The sequence below is a fragment of the Myxine glutinosa genome, chromosome 1, assembly GCF_964187855.1.
Source record: "Myxine glutinosa chromosome 1, kmMyxGlut1.1, whole genome shotgun sequence".
In the NCBI taxonomy this organism is placed as follows: domain Eukaryota; kingdom Metazoa; phylum Chordata; class Myxini; order Myxiniformes; family Myxinidae; genus Myxine; species Myxine glutinosa.
The window spans coordinates 16,460,165-16,477,366 of record NC_136261.1 but is presented as its reverse complement, the minus strand read 5'-3'; the positions used below and the strand labels follow the sequence as shown (position 1 = coordinate 16,477,366).

Sequence of the window (17,202 nt, the reverse complement as noted above, 5' to 3'; positions counted from 1 at the left end):
TGGGAATGTTCTTTTCGCTCACTTGGAGCACAGTGAGTTATATTGTACGGAACTGATGGTACCATCACAGGAATGATATATTGGTTGTGTAATTGTTTACTATTGTTTTTGTGCTGTTATTCTTGTGTGACCTTAATACAATACTTGTTTGTTGGTAACAATTGGTGTGGTTTCACCATTGATCTTTGACACACAGAATAACACATCTTTCTGCCGTGCATCCTCTCGGGGCTCGGAGGTACACCGTGACCAGGATTTGGGGAGGAGCATGTAACAACATCCAACCACTTTCAAGCTCAACCACATCAGCCTCCACCATACTCAGCCTCTCTTTTAATGCCTTCCTCACTGTCACCTCTTTCAACCTCCACACCTTAATTCTCGGTTGGTACTTCACCTGCCGAGCTCTCCTCGCACCTTTCACCCTTATGTCACAGACAACCAAGTGGTGCTGTGAAACAACCTCCTCCCCCGGGATCACCTTTGTGTCCGGGAGGTGCCCCCTATCTCGCCTTCGCACCAGCAGGTCGTCAACGGTTGTCGTCTACCCACCTGACGTGCATGTCACAAGCTTATTATCCTCTTTCTGGAACTGAGTATTACAAATCAACAAATCAGCTCCATCAGCAAACTCCAAAATCCTTTCACCTTCTCCATTTCTCACACCACATCCGTAACCCCCATGAACTCCCTCAAAACCGTCCACACTCCTTCCCACATGTCCATTTAGGTCTCCTCCTACCACAACAACTTCCTCATCTTTCACGTTTTCCATCAGCTTCTCTGTTGCACCCCAGAACTTGTCCTCTTCATCGCTCCGACCAACCTGCGGAGCACATCCCGAGATGGCGTTCACCAAGAGTTTCCAATCATCATTTGCACCATCATCAACCTTTCACTCACTCAAGTCACACTCACCACACTGTCTACAAATTCCTCAGAAAACAGGACACCAATACCATTCACACCTTCTGGGCACCCGAGCCACACAAACTTGTATTTCTGTCCCTGCCTACCCTTCACCATTCTCACACCACTTCCCTTCCATCTCATCTCCTGCACACAACATTTGCGCTTTTTGTGTTGCTCTTACACAAGCCTCGACTTTGTGGACAATAAAATAAAATGTCGACTTGTGTGTAGGTGAAGGTGATCTGGAAGAGGGAACTAATTTCAAAATGGATATTCCTCCAAACATTTCGAACTCACCTATTCTGATAAAACAGTAAAACGATGCATCAACATCAGAATCCAGCAGTATTTCCCTGCCTAACGCCCACCAACTAATGCCCACCAACTAATGCCAGCAGATGAGATGCCAGTTTCATGAACATCCAAGGAACAGGGGGTCAGAAGGTTATTATGTGGGGGAGGTTTATGGGAATTGTCACCTAAGTGTACAAGGAGAGGTTGAGGGCCAGGTATGAGCAATTTGGCAAAGAAGGGGAAGAAATGGAGAAGGAATGGTAGAAGTGCAGAGGCATTCAAGGGAATTGCAGAAGATTAAGGATAGAAGCGGTGCGCTCGTGACAAAGACGGTTGCATGATTGAAGGTTTGTGTAGGATATTTCAAAGAGCTGTTTAATCAGGAAGGAAGCAACAGCGAGCTGGAGCTGCAGAGTTAAGTGGAGGGAAAAGTAGAGATCATGGAAAAGGAAGTGCGGACGGCATTGAAGAGGATGAAAAAGGGAAGGTTGCCAGGTGTTGACGAGGCATTACACAAATGATACTTTCATCGGGAGAAGTCGGAGTCAGGTGGACAAAGAGGTTCTTGAATGAATGTATGACAGAGTTTGGAGAAGCCTCTGTGGGATTGGCTCATTTGCAAAGCAGTGTGTAAACTGTCATGGGGTGGCCCGATGTGTGTGAATGGAGTGAGAATGATTGTGGAGCTGATTGTGCGAATAATTGGCTTGAGAGGGATCGTGAGATGGCCGGTGTGTGTAAATTGTGTGTGCTGGTCTGCGAGGCGGCTTGTGAGCGTGCATGGTTTGGGGGAAGTACCATGATGTGATAGTGGGCGTGGTCAAGGTCACGGGGAGGGGCGTATGTATGTGTGTGACTTCTGCAGCATAAGCAGTGAATATGGAGAACACGTCGGGGTTCCCTGCAGGAAATCCGCCGAATGCCAGTGCAAAATTTTAAATTAACTGGAAGACTACGGATGCACCGTCGAACTTCTGCACAGAGAGGGGCTTACTGAGGTTAGAATATTCAGTGTGGAATCAGCTTAAATGCTGCAACGCCAGAGCAATCGCTGCTGTTTGAACGCGCTGGGCACCCAAGGAGAAGCTTCCTGCCTGTTCATGGCATGGAGGGATCGCCTGCCGAGATCAATTGTGTTGCTATGTTTGGCGGTCTCAATCGGTGTCGGTTGTTGCTCAACATCTTTTCTGGCCGGGGACCTATCCACGGCACGGCGGCCTGCAGGTCCAGAGGTCCGGGAGAGTCCGAGAGGTCGCACACGTGATGCACCCCAAACCCCGTGTCTGCAACAATATTTTCACTGTGTCTGCCGGTTTGGCAGTCAAACAACATTGAAAATCATTCCAAACAGGAAACTTAATGTTTGGAATGACATCATAAAGGACACAAACAACAGGCACAAATAACTAATGTAACGTGTTAGATGTAGTGAGGTAATAGACACTACACTACAATGCCAGTAAATTCCTGATTTTTTTATTTTGAAAGGATTTTTGCAATCTTTACTTTATTTAAATTGAATTAAACTAGGGCATGCCCGTACTATATCTATATCTAAAATTATATCCCCCCCTCTATTTACATGAAATGGCTTGGTCCATGAAATGTTTTGGTCCATTCGCAACGCCAAAGCGAACGGCGAACGCTTTACATGAAATGGTTTGGTCCATGAAATGTTTTGGTCCATTCGCAACGCCAAAGCGAACGGCGAACGGCTTGCGAGTACAGTGACAATCCCCCCCCCCCCCCTCTATTTACATGAAACATGACATGAAATTTGTCCGTTTAATTAGTTTTAAAACATAGTTTAACGCCAACATATGGCATGCACGTACCCGTACTATCCGTAATGGCGCACACTCTCACAGGAGCTCCGGAAGGTCGTATATCGCAGTTACGATGAATCGCAAATTAGTTTTTATTAGTTTTATTATTAGTTTTAAAACATAGTTTAATGCCAACATAGCGCCAACATAGTTTGCAAACGTGAAATAAATGAATACGCTCTCAAATGTGCCATCCGAGGCAGAGTGTGTTCGCCACGTTCGGCACACGCGATAGCTCGCTGCTCTCTGATTGGTTGAATCGTTTTTTGGACATAGCTCGGTAAGTAATTGTCCGATTAATATGAAACCTTGAAAAGGCACATCCTCGGGTCCCCAGCAATATACCTGGCAAGTTTAAAGTATATCGGACCCGTGGTTGTCGAGAAACAGCGGTCACAGACAAACAAACAAACGTACAAACAAACACACAGAGATTACTGGAATTATAGATAGATACTTGAACACTGTTGAACATAAATCGTCTTCTTGTTTATTCCAATAACCTCCAGTATAGCAGCACTTGGACATGTCAAATAGGGTGGTGTATAAGGATGATGTAGAAGACTGCTTCAATCGTGCTTAACCCTCTGGAGTCTACAAGCTGATTATATCGGCTTCACGCATGCGCCGAAACGTCTATAAGCTGAATTTATTGGCTCTAACCACATTCAAATTTACCGTGCAATTACCGCGTCCTGGATTCGATGTGCATCATGGGAATAGACTCCAGAGGGTTAACATCCGGAATTTTTCTTTAACAATCTTTTACTTAATTGTTGTATTTGAATTGAAGTGTACATTGTGTGGCGTAACATGTTCTATGAACTCTCTCGATGTTTCTCAATCTCATTTCCCTGGAAAAGACTGACGCTGATTTCTACACAGGTGATGTCTGTCCTGTAAATGTGGAAGGCAGACAACATGACAACGATTCATCTGTCACAGAAGATTCAAAATGTGCGTCTGCAAAGGAAGGTTCAGATGATATTCACATGACAAACGGAAGTGCTTCCTGTTTTGCATCTGGTGAGTGGAAATGTAAAAACATTAACATGCAATCTTTTGTATTGAGAAAATATATAATTTTCAGAAAAGTGTCAAATACTTTGCATTTTGATTTTGACAAAAAAAAAGAAAATATTGTGTTCTTTGTTTCTGTAGAACAATGGAGAAATAATATGGGACAAATAAGGTCCAGTCGCAGCTTGACGGTGAGGAAGAAGCCTTTTTTGAAGAAGCAATCACAAGATGAAGACTCATTTCCGATGAAATACAAATGCATGTCAGGGCCTCGCAACACCAAGATTAATATGAAATTAAACAAACACAAAAAGGTTCGAGAAAAGCGACTTTGTTACAAGTGTAATGTGTGCAGAATGGATTTTGTTTCAACGAGTGACATCAAAATACACATGAGGATCCACACTGGAAAACGCCCCCACAAGTGCTCTGTTTGTGATAAAGCTTTCTTGACAAAAGGTCATTTGAAGACACATGTGATGATCCATACAGGAGAGCGTCCTCACAAATGCTCGATATGCGACAAAGATTTCTCGCAAAAATTGCATTTGAAATCACATATGAGGATCCATACAGGAGAGCGTCCTTACAGCTGCTCAATATGTGATAAAGGTTTCTCTCAAACCCACCATTTGAAATTACATACGAGGATCCATACAGGAGAGCGTCCTTTCAGCTGCTCGATGTGTGATAAAAGTTTCTCTCACAACAGTTTGAAATTACATATGAGGACGCATACAGGAGAGCGTCCTTACAGCTGCTCGATATGTGACAAATGTTTCTCTCAGAAAGGTGATTTGAAAAAGCATATGATGATCCATACAGGAGAGCGTCCTCACAAATGCTCAATATGTGATAAAGGTTTCCTTGGAAAAGGTGATTTCAATAGGCATATGAGGATCCATACAGGAGAGCGTCCTCACAAATGCTCGATATGTGACAAAGGATTCCTCAGAAATGGTAAATTGAAAGGGCATATGATGGTCCATACAGGAGAGCGTCCTTCCAAATGCTCGATATGTGATAAAGGTTGCTTTGGAAAAGGTGATTTGACAACGCATATGATGATCCATACAAGAGAGTATCCTTACAAATGCTCGATATGTGATAAAGGTTGCTTTGGAAAAGGTGATTTGAATAGGCATATGAGGATCCATACAGGAGAGCGTCCTCACAAATGCTCGATATGTGACAAAGGTTTCTCTGGAAAAGGCGATTTGAAAACGCATATGATGATCCATACAAGAGAGTATCCTAACAAATGCTCAATATGTGATAAAGGTTTCCCTCACGACAGTAAATTGAAATTACATATGAGGATCCATACAGGAGAGCGACCTTACAAATGCTCGATATGTGACAAAGGTTTCTCTGGAAAAGGCGATTTGAAAAGGCATATGATGGTCCACACAGGAGAGCGTCCTTCCAAATGCTCGATATGTGATAAAGGTTGCTTTGGAAAAGGTGATTTGAATCGGCACATGATGATCCATACAGGAGAGTATCCTTGCAAATGCTCGATATGTGATAAAGGTTTCCCTTGCGACAGTAAATTGAAATTACATGTGAGGATCCACACAAGAGAGCGACCTTTCAAATGCTCAAAACAACAACAACATGCATTTTAAGGCCATTTTCCCTGCTAGAGCGGGGGTTAGCCTTGCGGTCCCCCATGACAATCTTCTCCATTTTGCCCTATTTCTGCATCTCCCCTTGTTAACCCCTGCCCGCATTTGTTCTTCCACCATCTTTAGCCAAGTCTTTCTCGGTCTTCCCCATCTTCCTTCTACATTCATTCCATCACTCTTCTCAACCAGTCACTTTCATGCTTCCTCAACACATGACCAAACCATCTCAACTGGTTCTCTTCACAACATCAATCACAGGCTCTATTCCCACAAATCTAGCTCTAGACCTAATCTAAAATCTAATCTAATCTAATCGAATCGAATCTAAAACAAAGCTCGAGACCTTACAAATGCTCGACATGTGATAAAGGTTTCTCAAACAACAGCAAATTGAAATTGCATATGAGGATCCACACAGGAGAGCGACCACACAAATGCTCGATATGTGACAATGGTTTCTCTCAAAAAAGCAATTTGAAATAACATACAAGTGTCCATACAGGAGAGCTGAAATCTGAAACAGCAGGATCTGAAAAATGACGTCAATAGTATTTTGACATTGAAGAAACCTGAAATTGTACCTGTGATAGTCGGAGCAACAGGGACTCTGGATGATCAAGAAAACCCCAACTGAGCACTTCAAAGCATTCTGGAGAATATCATGACAAACAAGATACAGGTGGAGGCTGTTAGATGTTCAGTGAGGATTCTAAAACGGGCCCTTGGAACAAAACTATGAGAATGAAATTTCACAAAGTGGTTCATGAATAATGACCCTTCACTGAAAAAGGAGGTGGAGATTTTAAGTTCAGGGAGAACTTACTCGCACCTCCTAAAACCCGCATATGGAGATAACAACCAACGAGAGCGTCCTTACAAAAGTTATTTTTTGACGAGGATTTTATTTCTCAACGGAGCGTGAACTTCCACAGTGCAACCCACGCTGGAATGCTCACATAAAAAAAATGCCTAACCTAACCCTAACCCTAACAACAACCTCCCCTTCAAAACTCCCCCCCTCAAACCTCCCCTTCAAATCTCCCCCCTACTATTTTTCTCCAATTCTACCCCCTCCCACCTCCTCCTCAAAGCTGCCTCCTCTCCACTTCCCCTCCCTTCCAGCACGTACCTCTACCGCTCCCCTTATTTTGTGTGTTATGTGTCGGTTTGACTTTTTGTGTGATTAATGTTACCTATTGCACGAGCCTCGATCTTGTATACAAAAAAAAAATCAAAATAATCTGCTTAACAGATGCTTTCCTACTTCAAGATGTCTCTGATTTCTTCATATCTCTTCCTGATTACTCCCTCCTCCGGTATGATAGACCCGGGCCTTGTCCTGGTGGTGGGGTTGCTATCTTTATCAAAAACTCTCTTCCTCACTCTCCTTGCACTGCCCTCCCTCCACCCCACCCCCAAGAGTACCTCTGGCTTCGGCGTCTTCTCCGCTCCCACCTTTTGTTCATATGTGTTCTCTGCCATCCTCCAAACAGTGATGACTCCATTTACATCTCGCTGTCTGACAACATGGACTAACTTCTATCCACTCATCCCAACTCTCGCTTCCTCATAGATGGCGACTTGAACTGTCATGCCAACTGGCTGGGTGTAGGTTCCTCTCACACCAGCGATGAGACCTCAGCAAAGGACTTCTGCTACTCACTGGGACTGACACAATCTGTCAATTTCCCGACCCAGATCTCAGTAAACGGAGTATATTCTATTCTCGGCTGGGTTATGTCTAGCTTCCCTGCAAATGTCTGCTGCTCTTCTGCTCCAATCGGTTCTTCTGATCATTTCCTTGTTAAAGTGGACATCACTCTGGCCAATCACAGAGAGCCTCCTCGGCACCGACGAGTCTGGCATTTAACTCAGGCTGACTGGCATTGTTTTCAAGCAGCCATCAATCATCTGGACTGGTCTCCAAACTTTACTGCCTCTGACATCAACTCTTCCTGGGAATTCTTCCAAAGTAAACTGCTCTCTCATGCATAGATTTATCCCATCTCCTCTTCAGTTGTCGTACCCTTCCTCCCGTCCATGACGCACTGAAGATTGTGGTGAGGCAGTTGCCATGAAGCAACTTGCCATCACCTCATGGAAGGCAAATCCAACTGAAGTTAATCTCAGTTCCTTTCACAAAGCTCGGAACAAGTGTGTATCTACCCTCAGGAGAGCCAGGAAACAGTATCTCTCTGCTCTCAAGACTGAATTCTCAAACCTGTCGCCCTCCTCCAAATCCTGGTGGCATCTGGTCAAATCTGTTTCTGGTGTTTGTTCCCCCATCCATCCCCTCCCTTCCCTCAAATGGCTACACAGCTGACACCGCACGTGAAAAAGCCGAATGCCTCAACTCTGTGTTTGCATCAAATCTTGTGTCCCAAACCCATCTCTCTGTACTCACCGTATTCAGTCGTACCCAGCTGCTCCTGGACTCTGTGTCCTTCTCTCCTGACAAGGTGGAGAACTTTTTGTCAAACCTTGACTGATTCTGCAACTGGACCAGACTGTATCAGCCCACGGGTCCTAAAATCCTGCTCTGCCTCTTGACCTCACCCTTTCTCTGTTCTCTTCACCCTCTATTTTGTTCAAGGTCACTGTCATCTGCTTGGAAATCAGCCAACATCACCGCTTTGCACAAAAAGGTGCAAAAACAGATCCTTGAAACTACAGACCAATCAGCCTGCTCCCAACAATCAGCAAGGTCATGGATTCAATCATCGCTTCTGACATCAAATCCTTCCTCTTCTCTGATGGCTTGATCTTGGATCATAAATTTGATTTCATAGCAGGACGTTCTACTCTGGACATGCTGCTTCTGCTCTCTCAACAATGGATGGAGATCCTTAATGCCAAACAATAAATCAGAGCCGTCTCCCTCGACAGAGCACATGCCTTCGATACGGTCTAGCACCCCGCTCTGCTCACCAAACTCAATGGAAATCTCCACGCATGGCTTGCGGACTTCCTCTTGGTGGTCTTTCTGTCTTCTACCGACTCCTCTCTGGCCTTGCTCCTCCAGCTCTCTCTGGGCTCTGCCCCCCAAATATTCCTAAAGGTCGCACAAGATCTGCCTGCAACCCTCTTATGGTTAAACTGCCAAAATCAAGATTCTCTGCTCACCTTCACTCTTTCATTCCTTTTCTCTCCTGCCTCTGGAACAAACTCCCTCACTCTTTTTCAATCCCACTCCTCCCTCCAGGCCTTTAAAACAGCTGTTCACTACCATTTCTTATCTTCTCCCATCCAAAACCTTGATCTTTTCTTCCCCCGTTAATTCACCCCAGATCCACTTTTTTGAAATTCCGACTTCACTCCTGGATGTCCGAGCAGTGTCCATGTGTTTTTTTACCTCCCACCCCTCCCCCCCCCTTCCCATGCTTCCTCCCCCAAGCCCCCTCCCTCCCACAAGCCCTCTCCCTCCCACAGATCTCCCAATGTCCCTGCTCTCTCCATCTTGTCTCCCGATCCTTCCTTTTATCATAGGTTCTATGTGTCAGTTTGTCTTTTTGTGATCAATGTTAGCTCTTACACGAGCCTCGATCTTGTGTACAAAAACAGGAAAAATGTTAACATAACTTAATCTCTCAATCTGTACTTGGATCTCAACGTGCTTCTTTCAGGGCCTTTCTTCGAATGCAGTTTTGTTATTCTTGTCTCTGTCCTTCCCCATGTATCCAGCCAAGTTCCATTTGAGTTTTTTTGATTGTGACCAGTGTCAAGAAAATTTGTTTTCCATCTGATTTAGTTGTTTTTCTTGTCCCGTTTTGATTATGCTCAGATGGCATCTTTCCATGGCAGTTTGGACATCAATTTTTACTCGATCTTTGCTGTAGTCCATGTTTCATTGCCATGTGTGATATTGGGAGAACACCCTTGTTGTAAAATTGTTTATCAGAAGAAGAGCCCTGCCTATGTTTTTCCTTAAACTTTAATTTGTTCAGGGTTTCACAATAAAGAGAGGTCCTCAAAGCACAAATGCACTGCCTGTGTTCTTGTGAATATTGTTGTGCGATTGCCCCTCGGTTAAGACCGGGGAATAGTGGATGGAAACGAGCTTAACGAGGCGTCCGGTTCAATGGCGGATTTGCTATACATGCGCGGGTGGAAGAAGGAAAGAGGATGAAGAAGCGGCGAGATTTACCTGGCAGTCCGCGCGCATTCTCCAACCTGCGAAGTGATTAGATTCACACGAACACTGAATTATGTACAAAAAGAAATAAGGTTTTGTTGCCACGGGTGCCAATCACAAGAATGGGCCAGCAAATAAATGTCCTAAATCGGGACGTCCCCACACCTCACTTCAAATGCACGGATGAAGGAATATTCAAATAAAATAATCGTTGTGTTGGGGTTTGTGTGGTGCGAGTTTAGCTTTTGTGATTCGTCAAGAATCGTCAGGGATCGAGCGCGTTCGTCCGACGCAGCGCTGGTGTTGGCGGGAACTGCCTGGTCGTGGGCGCTGAGCAGCCCTCAGCGCGCCCACGTGATCGCTCGTCAGGTCCCGTGTGTGAATGCAGTGAAGGAGGATCGTCAGCGCTCCAACAGCAAGCTGAGCTCATCATTCGTATGTGAGCGCAGGGGAAAAGAATCGTTGGCGCTCCGTCTCTCCACCAAAGTCTGAAGGCAAGAACAGGTCCAAGCGCAAAATATGCCAAGAATTGAAGAGGCAGAGGCGAAGAGAGAAAATGTCGGTCAGCGAGTCGTTTTACTGATCGTCTTCTGACGTCACCCTCTATCTCTCCCAAGCAGTGTGTCATTTCTTGGTGGTCTTTCGCGCATTCTTGCATCACCGGCGCTTGTCCTTCAATCAGCCCGTCGCTTGTTGTGGCTCTTTCGCGCCTTCCTTACTGATTGGCCGAGGTGTCATCGGTCGGTAGCCAATCGGTGTCGCTCCTTCACCTTCCTTACTCCCAATCAGGGGAAAGCTTTTTGTCCCTTCCCTGACAAATCACACGTCCTTCCCTGCTCTGCCAATTGGTGGCCTGCTCTTTGCTTGCCCCTCCCCTGGCCAATCACGAGTTCTTCCTGGATGTGGCTCTCAGCCGGCCTGGTCAATGTTTGATCGCCACGGTGTACCACTGTGCGGCCGCTTGCTGTTGGTCTTTTCGGTCAGTCATTGTGGCGGCGGGGGAATTAATGTGGTGCACTAATGGATCTAGCTCATGTATGTGGTGTGTTGCCAACCGCACAATCAAGATGGTGGGGGCGCTTCAGGCTGTGGTGCCCGCAGTCCAAACACAAGTCACTTGACTTCCAAATTCATTGCCCCCCCCCCCCCCCTTTACCTCTTCGCCCCATGACAGTCAAATCCGCCGTTACCCCGCCGGTGGGGGTCTCCACACTCCAGGCTCTGTTGCCTCCTGCTTCCGCGCAGCGACACGGGTCGCCGGGAGTCTTCTAACCCAAGGCACCCAATCAGACCCTCCACCGACGGGCTCCAATTTCCAGTCACCACTGGTTGTCAGGGGTATTTTCCGCAGAGGGGGGTCGCAGTCACCACTCCTCAGAGCTTGATCTGTACCTGCGGACACGCACACCTTCCCCACCCAAAAAATCCCCAAAACACATTTCCTACCCTGCTGCCATTCAATTTTTTAACACATTTCCAGAGCAGATATTTCAAAAGAGTTGTTTCAAAGCGTTGCTGCCATGGCCTGCCATTATGTGAAATCCCATATTCACATTTAACCAATACTTTTCATAATCACAGAAATCATCCCTCATCCATAATCTCAAACCTCACGACCACATAAAAACACATCACCTTTACACAAAAACAAACGCCCACCCACAAGACACGGTGTGGCATACATTCCACCCCTCACCGACCATGCCATCAATTTTGAAGACCACATCAGTCACCTGCCGAAGTACCGCCCCTGGGCCCTTCTCGGGTGAGGTGAGTTAAGGACACACCCCCTTCCTCCTCCGGGGCCAGTGGAGCCAAATAAGGTCTCCGGGGAGGAACCGAGGTGTGTGTGTGCCTGAACGTCATACCGCACTTTCATATGTGAGGAAGCCAAGCCAATTTGCTTCCTTGCAAACTCGTGAGCCCTTTCTATGCTCTTTCTCAAATTGGTTGCATAGCCTTCCACAGATGCTTCACCCGGTTCCTCTGGTGACAGTCCCATCAACAAATCTGTGGGGACTCGCATCTCCCTACCGAACATCAACATGGCGGGGGTGCACCATGCGGTTCCATGCTGTCGGGTCCGGTATGCCATCTGTAGAAAGGGGAGGTGCTCATCCCAATCCTGCTGTTTTTCGGATGTAAAGAGGGCCAATTGTGTCAAAAGGGTCCGGTTAATCCTCTCCACCATCCCATCCGATTGAGGCCGAAGAGAAGTCGTCCTGGTCTTGTGAATTTGGAGGATCTCACACATCGACCGCAGGAGCACGGATTCAAAGTTCTGGCCCCGGTCGGTGTGCATCTCCCTGGGAACGCCAAATCAGGAGAAAAATCACTCGACTCGTACCCGAGCTTCCAGCCGGGCTTCCTGGTTGGGTGATGGGTATGCTTCTGGCCACTTGGTAAAATAGACCATTGCCACCATAATGTACCGGTTCCCTTGGCGGGTGACTGGCAGGGGCCCCACCACATCTACTGCCACCCGCTCAAGTGGTGCTCCCATGTTGTACACCTGGAGCGGGGCCTTGCGCGCACGTGGGGGTCCCTTCTTACCGCAGCAGAGGTCGCAGGATCTCACCCAATCTTGAATGTCTCTGCCCAAATTCACCCAGTCGAACTTCTGCCACAATTTGGACAAAGTTTTGGCCATGCCCAAATTTCCCATTGTCCTAGTCTCAGGTACGTGCCCCATAACAACTTCTTTCAATTTGTTTGGTACAATTTTCAACCAGGAAGCCACATTGCCCGTTGGTGTGACCCATTTCCTATTCAAATGGCCATCTTTCAACCCCAACATCTGCCACTGTGCCCAATAGGCCTCCACCTGGGCCCTGTGTGGAGCAATCTCCTCCCAAGAAGGTATTTTGTCCTCCTTTAGCCAATGAAAAAGGGGCCCCAAAACAGGATCCTCCTTTGACTCTCTCGCTAATTCACATCACCCAATTCAGGTGGGGGTTGTGGCAAAGTTTGCCTGGTCACTCTTGCTGCATATAGGCATGCATCAATTTGATCCTGCCCAATTGGATCCTTGGCTTCCTGTCTGTCACAAAATTTGCACTGTGCCTCCAAACAGGGGCGCTGAGAGAGAGCGTCTGCATTGGCGTGTGCTTTGTCGGGCCGATGTTACACAGTGACATTATACTGCTGCAGTCTCTCAAGCCACCTTGCAATTTGTCCCTCCGGCTCTTTGAACCGAAGAAGCCGTTGCAAGAAGGCATGATCCACTCGGATCACAAACTCCCTCCCATAAAGGTAAGGGTGAAAGTGTCCAACTGCAGAGAGTAGGGCCAATTTATTTGCGTGTGACGCAATAATTTCGCTCGGGCCTCGAAAGCACCCGACTGTAATACGCAATAACTCTCTCGACTCTGTTGCATTTATGACAACACAGCTCCCAATCCTTCCGGACTTGCACCCGTATCAAGGATGTAACTGCCATCATCCTTCGGTTATGCCAAAACTGGGGCCTCCACCAGACGTTGTTTTAAGTAACTGAATGCCTCGATGCAGCTCTCTCACCATATTAATCGGGCTCTTTTCCCTGTCAATTTGTGCAAGGGTCTTGCAATTTCTGCGAAATTTGCCACAAATCTCCTGTCGTAAGAGCAGAGGCCCAAAAATCCTCTGACTTCCCTTACATTTTTGGGGGTGGGCCACTCTTTTACAGATTTTACCTTTCCAGGGTCAGTGGCCATGCCGCTCTTGGTAATCACTTGACCTTGGTAAGTCACCTCTCTCCTGAAAATTTTACACTTGCTCGGATTAAATTTCAACCCAGCACCCCTTAACCTCTCAAATACCTCTGACAAATTTTTAGCAGCATGTTCAAATGGGGGAGAGTGGACCAATTCGTCATCCAGATAGACAAGTCAAGTCTGCCATGGTAATCCAATTAAAACACGTTCCATCAGATGCTAAAACGTGGCAGGGGCATTGCACAATCCAAAAGGCATGACGACAAACTGCCAGAGGCCCTTTCCTGTGGTGAACGCTGTTTTCTCTCTTCTCTCTCGCCTCTTTATCCATCTCCACCTGCCAATAACCACTCTTCAAATCCAATGTTGAAAACCATTTTGAGCCTGAAACTGCATCGAGGGTGTCATCGATCTTTGGCAGGGGATACGAGTCTTTGAGTGTCACGTGATTGAGCTGGCGGTAATCCACACAGAACCGAGTGGTCCTGTCCTTCTTTTTCACCAGGACAATGAGTGACGCCCAAGGACTCACCGAGGGCTCGATAAATCCGACTTTTTTCATTTTGCTCACCTGTTCTTCTGCCTCCTCTTTCTCAGCGAAAGGGAGCCGCTTTGGCGGTTGACGAACAGTCCGAGCCTCACCAGTACTAATTTGGTGCCTGACGAGGCTCGTGCGTTCCACATCCTCAGAAGAGAGAGAGAAAACATCCAAGTTCTTACCAACCAAATTGTGCAATGTCTCCACCTGCTCCGATGTTAGGCCCTTTTCAGAGCGTGTCATCATGTCCCGCACTCCCTCTGGCCAATCACATTTTCCCCCTTTTCCGGCTGTACTGGCAAGCATGTGGACCCACTTCCTCCGATGACCTCAACTACACGACTGTATTTGGCTATGATCGCCCCTTACAGTGCGAGGGTCATCGGACAAGTTGAGCAGCCAAACTGCCAATATCGGCCCACGGTTGTCTACGAGGGTGCAACCCACCATCCATCCTTCGGCCCCCCGTGAGGACCACGACTCCATTCGCCCCAGATGGCCAATGTGTTGAACACCTGCTGCTAATTCCGCCTTCACCACAGCCTCGGAGCTGGGAGGCACGGTCAAAGTGCACACCACGTTCCCTGCACCCTCCTCATCATCCCCCAGTCTTACCAACTGCAGCCTGTCAGTGCCCACCCACATATGACCACGCCCGGGGTCTAGTTGGCAGTCATGTTCCACCAGAAAACTCAATCCCAGCAGACATTGATCGCACACCGAGGCCACACATGCCACCACGTTGACCTCCAGACTACCCAACTCCATCCTCACCACACCACGTCCCATTAATTGGTGCCGTCGCCCCCGTAGCCAGTTGAAGGCTGTGTCCTACCCGATCAATTTTATCCCAGCCTCCAACACTCTGGTCTGACACACTCAGGATTGATAATGGTGTCACTGGCCCCAGTGCCCACCACAGCCTCACAAAATTCCCTCCTCAATTTTGCATCTAACCCTGAGATTACCCATGGCAATTTTTCCGCAATTCACTACTTTCACAAAAGGAGGGTGCTTCTCCACACACTTGCCAGCTGAGCATGGCCCCATATGCTTGGCTCGTTCTAGTTTCCCAAACACTCTCTGGCGACAGGCCCAGGCCGAGGTGGTGAGCCTCTTTCTGGCGCCTGTGGTCTTACTGTGGGTCCCCTCCTTTCTGGGCTGAGACCTGTTCGGAGGTGGTTTCCCAGGTGGTAGTCGACAATCCCACTGTACGTGCCCTCTTCTCCCACTGTACGTGCCCTCTTCTCCCACACCTAAAACAGGTCCCCAAGGTTACCCACAATCCTCCTCTGCTGTATCAATAGCTGCTTGCAAAGCAGCAACATTATCAAGAGAAGGAATAATTTAGCATCTTCTTTTGCTTTTCCTCAATAATCAAAATATGTCTCCAATTTCGCTGATATTTCCCACAATGATGCTTGTGTCTGCCCCTGGCTCAACTCTATTTCAAAACATGTTTACTTTTATACTCTGGAACAATTTGTTCCACCTTTTGATAAGCTGTATAATCCAAATTAGTATTTACTCTTCCCATCGTTCATTCATTTTCTGAGCCCAAACCCCCCATTGTGATGCGAGATAGCACCAGGCGGATTGAATTAGCCCATCATCCCTAAAATTTGACAAAAAGCACTCCAGTTTACTAGAATTGGGACACTGCATCACCGGCACCGTCGTTATTATTTTGCAATTTCCCATTTGTCAACATCATGTCACATTAAAATTTTCCGGTCAGGTACTACGCGTCGCATTGTGTTCCCATGCAACCACCTGCACTCCACCTGTAATAATGCCTCCGGCACCTCCCTTTCCAAACCAGTTAGTGTGCCTGCAAATTACTGGAGATGTCGCCACCTGTTGGAGCTCACCAATATGCCAGGCTCTCCGAATTCTCCTGGAATAAGCTTCGACAATTCATGTGATTTAAAACATCTCTGAATAACTCCATTGGTCATGCATGCTGTCCCAACACACATGTACATCCATGGCCCATAGAAGGGTTGTACCCACATTAATTTGGGAGTCCGCACCTTTAACACAGCTGTTCAGAATTTATTATTCGTATGAGCATGAAATTATTTGCCACCCTTGCCAGAGGAGAGGTTACCCCACTTGGGCCCGTTTGTTTGTTTCTACATTTTCCTCCAACTGTTCGGCCATTTGACAAAAAATTTTCACCACAGGCCCACATCCACCTGTAAAATCTTAAATGATAATTATGATATCTTATGTCATGTGTTTTGGTGGTTACAATTCGAACAAAAATTCTTCCTTAAAATTGTATCTCTTGAATGAACCGCTTTATTGATTGATGCAAAACTCCAAGGTAATGTAATAGTCGTAAAGCAGAGCACGCATCCAAATCCCAATATGATTGGCCTCACAGTCTTGCAGCCAAGAATTGTTATTTGGGAAAATAAAAACTCCTACTTCTTCTCCTCCAGTCTTCTGACAAGGTCTTCTCCAGTGGAAGTCTATTCACCATCTTACTGTTTGAAATAAGTGACATCCTGTTTGTTACTTACGTTGTCTGTTGCCCAGAATGCCGGTAATAGCTTGCCTTCTCTCCATCTCAAACAACCAACAAAGACAGGACCATTCGAGAGACAGCACAACTAACGATGGTCAAGACCAGAGGAGAGTACGAAACAGTGGCTCTATCCCTACTCGTCCACAAGAAAAACCTTTGTTGTCTCCACAGACCTGTCCATTCGTCCTCAGACATCATTCAGCTCCGGTAGGCAGCTCTTGACAACACAGCAGACAACTGGTTTGAGTTAATGCTGCACCTCCTTTAGCCCCACCTTGTAAGCCGCACACTGCCCCAACCTTGTCCAGGTGTGCAGCTCACACAAGCATCCGCAGATCAAGCCGAGTCGTGAAAAAAACTCCTCTTATTTAATTTTTTAATTGTACCAGCAGTCGAGCAAGATACCTGTCTGAATGGTTCTATCCCCAGTGTTGCATGGTCCCCTCGGTGAATACCTGGTCTCGGTGACCCCCGGACCGTGAGCGGAACTTCGCCAGAAAGCTGTATTATATATGCGCTTTCGCCACGCAATCCATATGAATTTCACCCAAACTGATGTTCAAGGATATATTTCAATGGTAAGGATACCATACAATTTCAATGACACAACCACGGAGATTTTCC

General features: G+C 46.8%; 1 long non-coding RNA gene across 1 annotated transcript in view; it reads left to right on the top strand.

Annotated features, from left to right (window-relative positions):
- Window positions 1-17,202, top strand: part of LOC137421495 (uncharacterized) — a 266,707-nt gene that overhangs the window by 79,308 nt on the left and 170,197 nt on the right. Inside the window, exon 3 of the long non-coding RNA XR_013624628.1 lies at window positions 3,918-4,096. This is a non-coding gene — a long non-coding RNA (uncharacterized LOC137421495). The remainder of the gene's footprint in view (window positions 1-3,917; window positions 4,097-17,202) is intronic.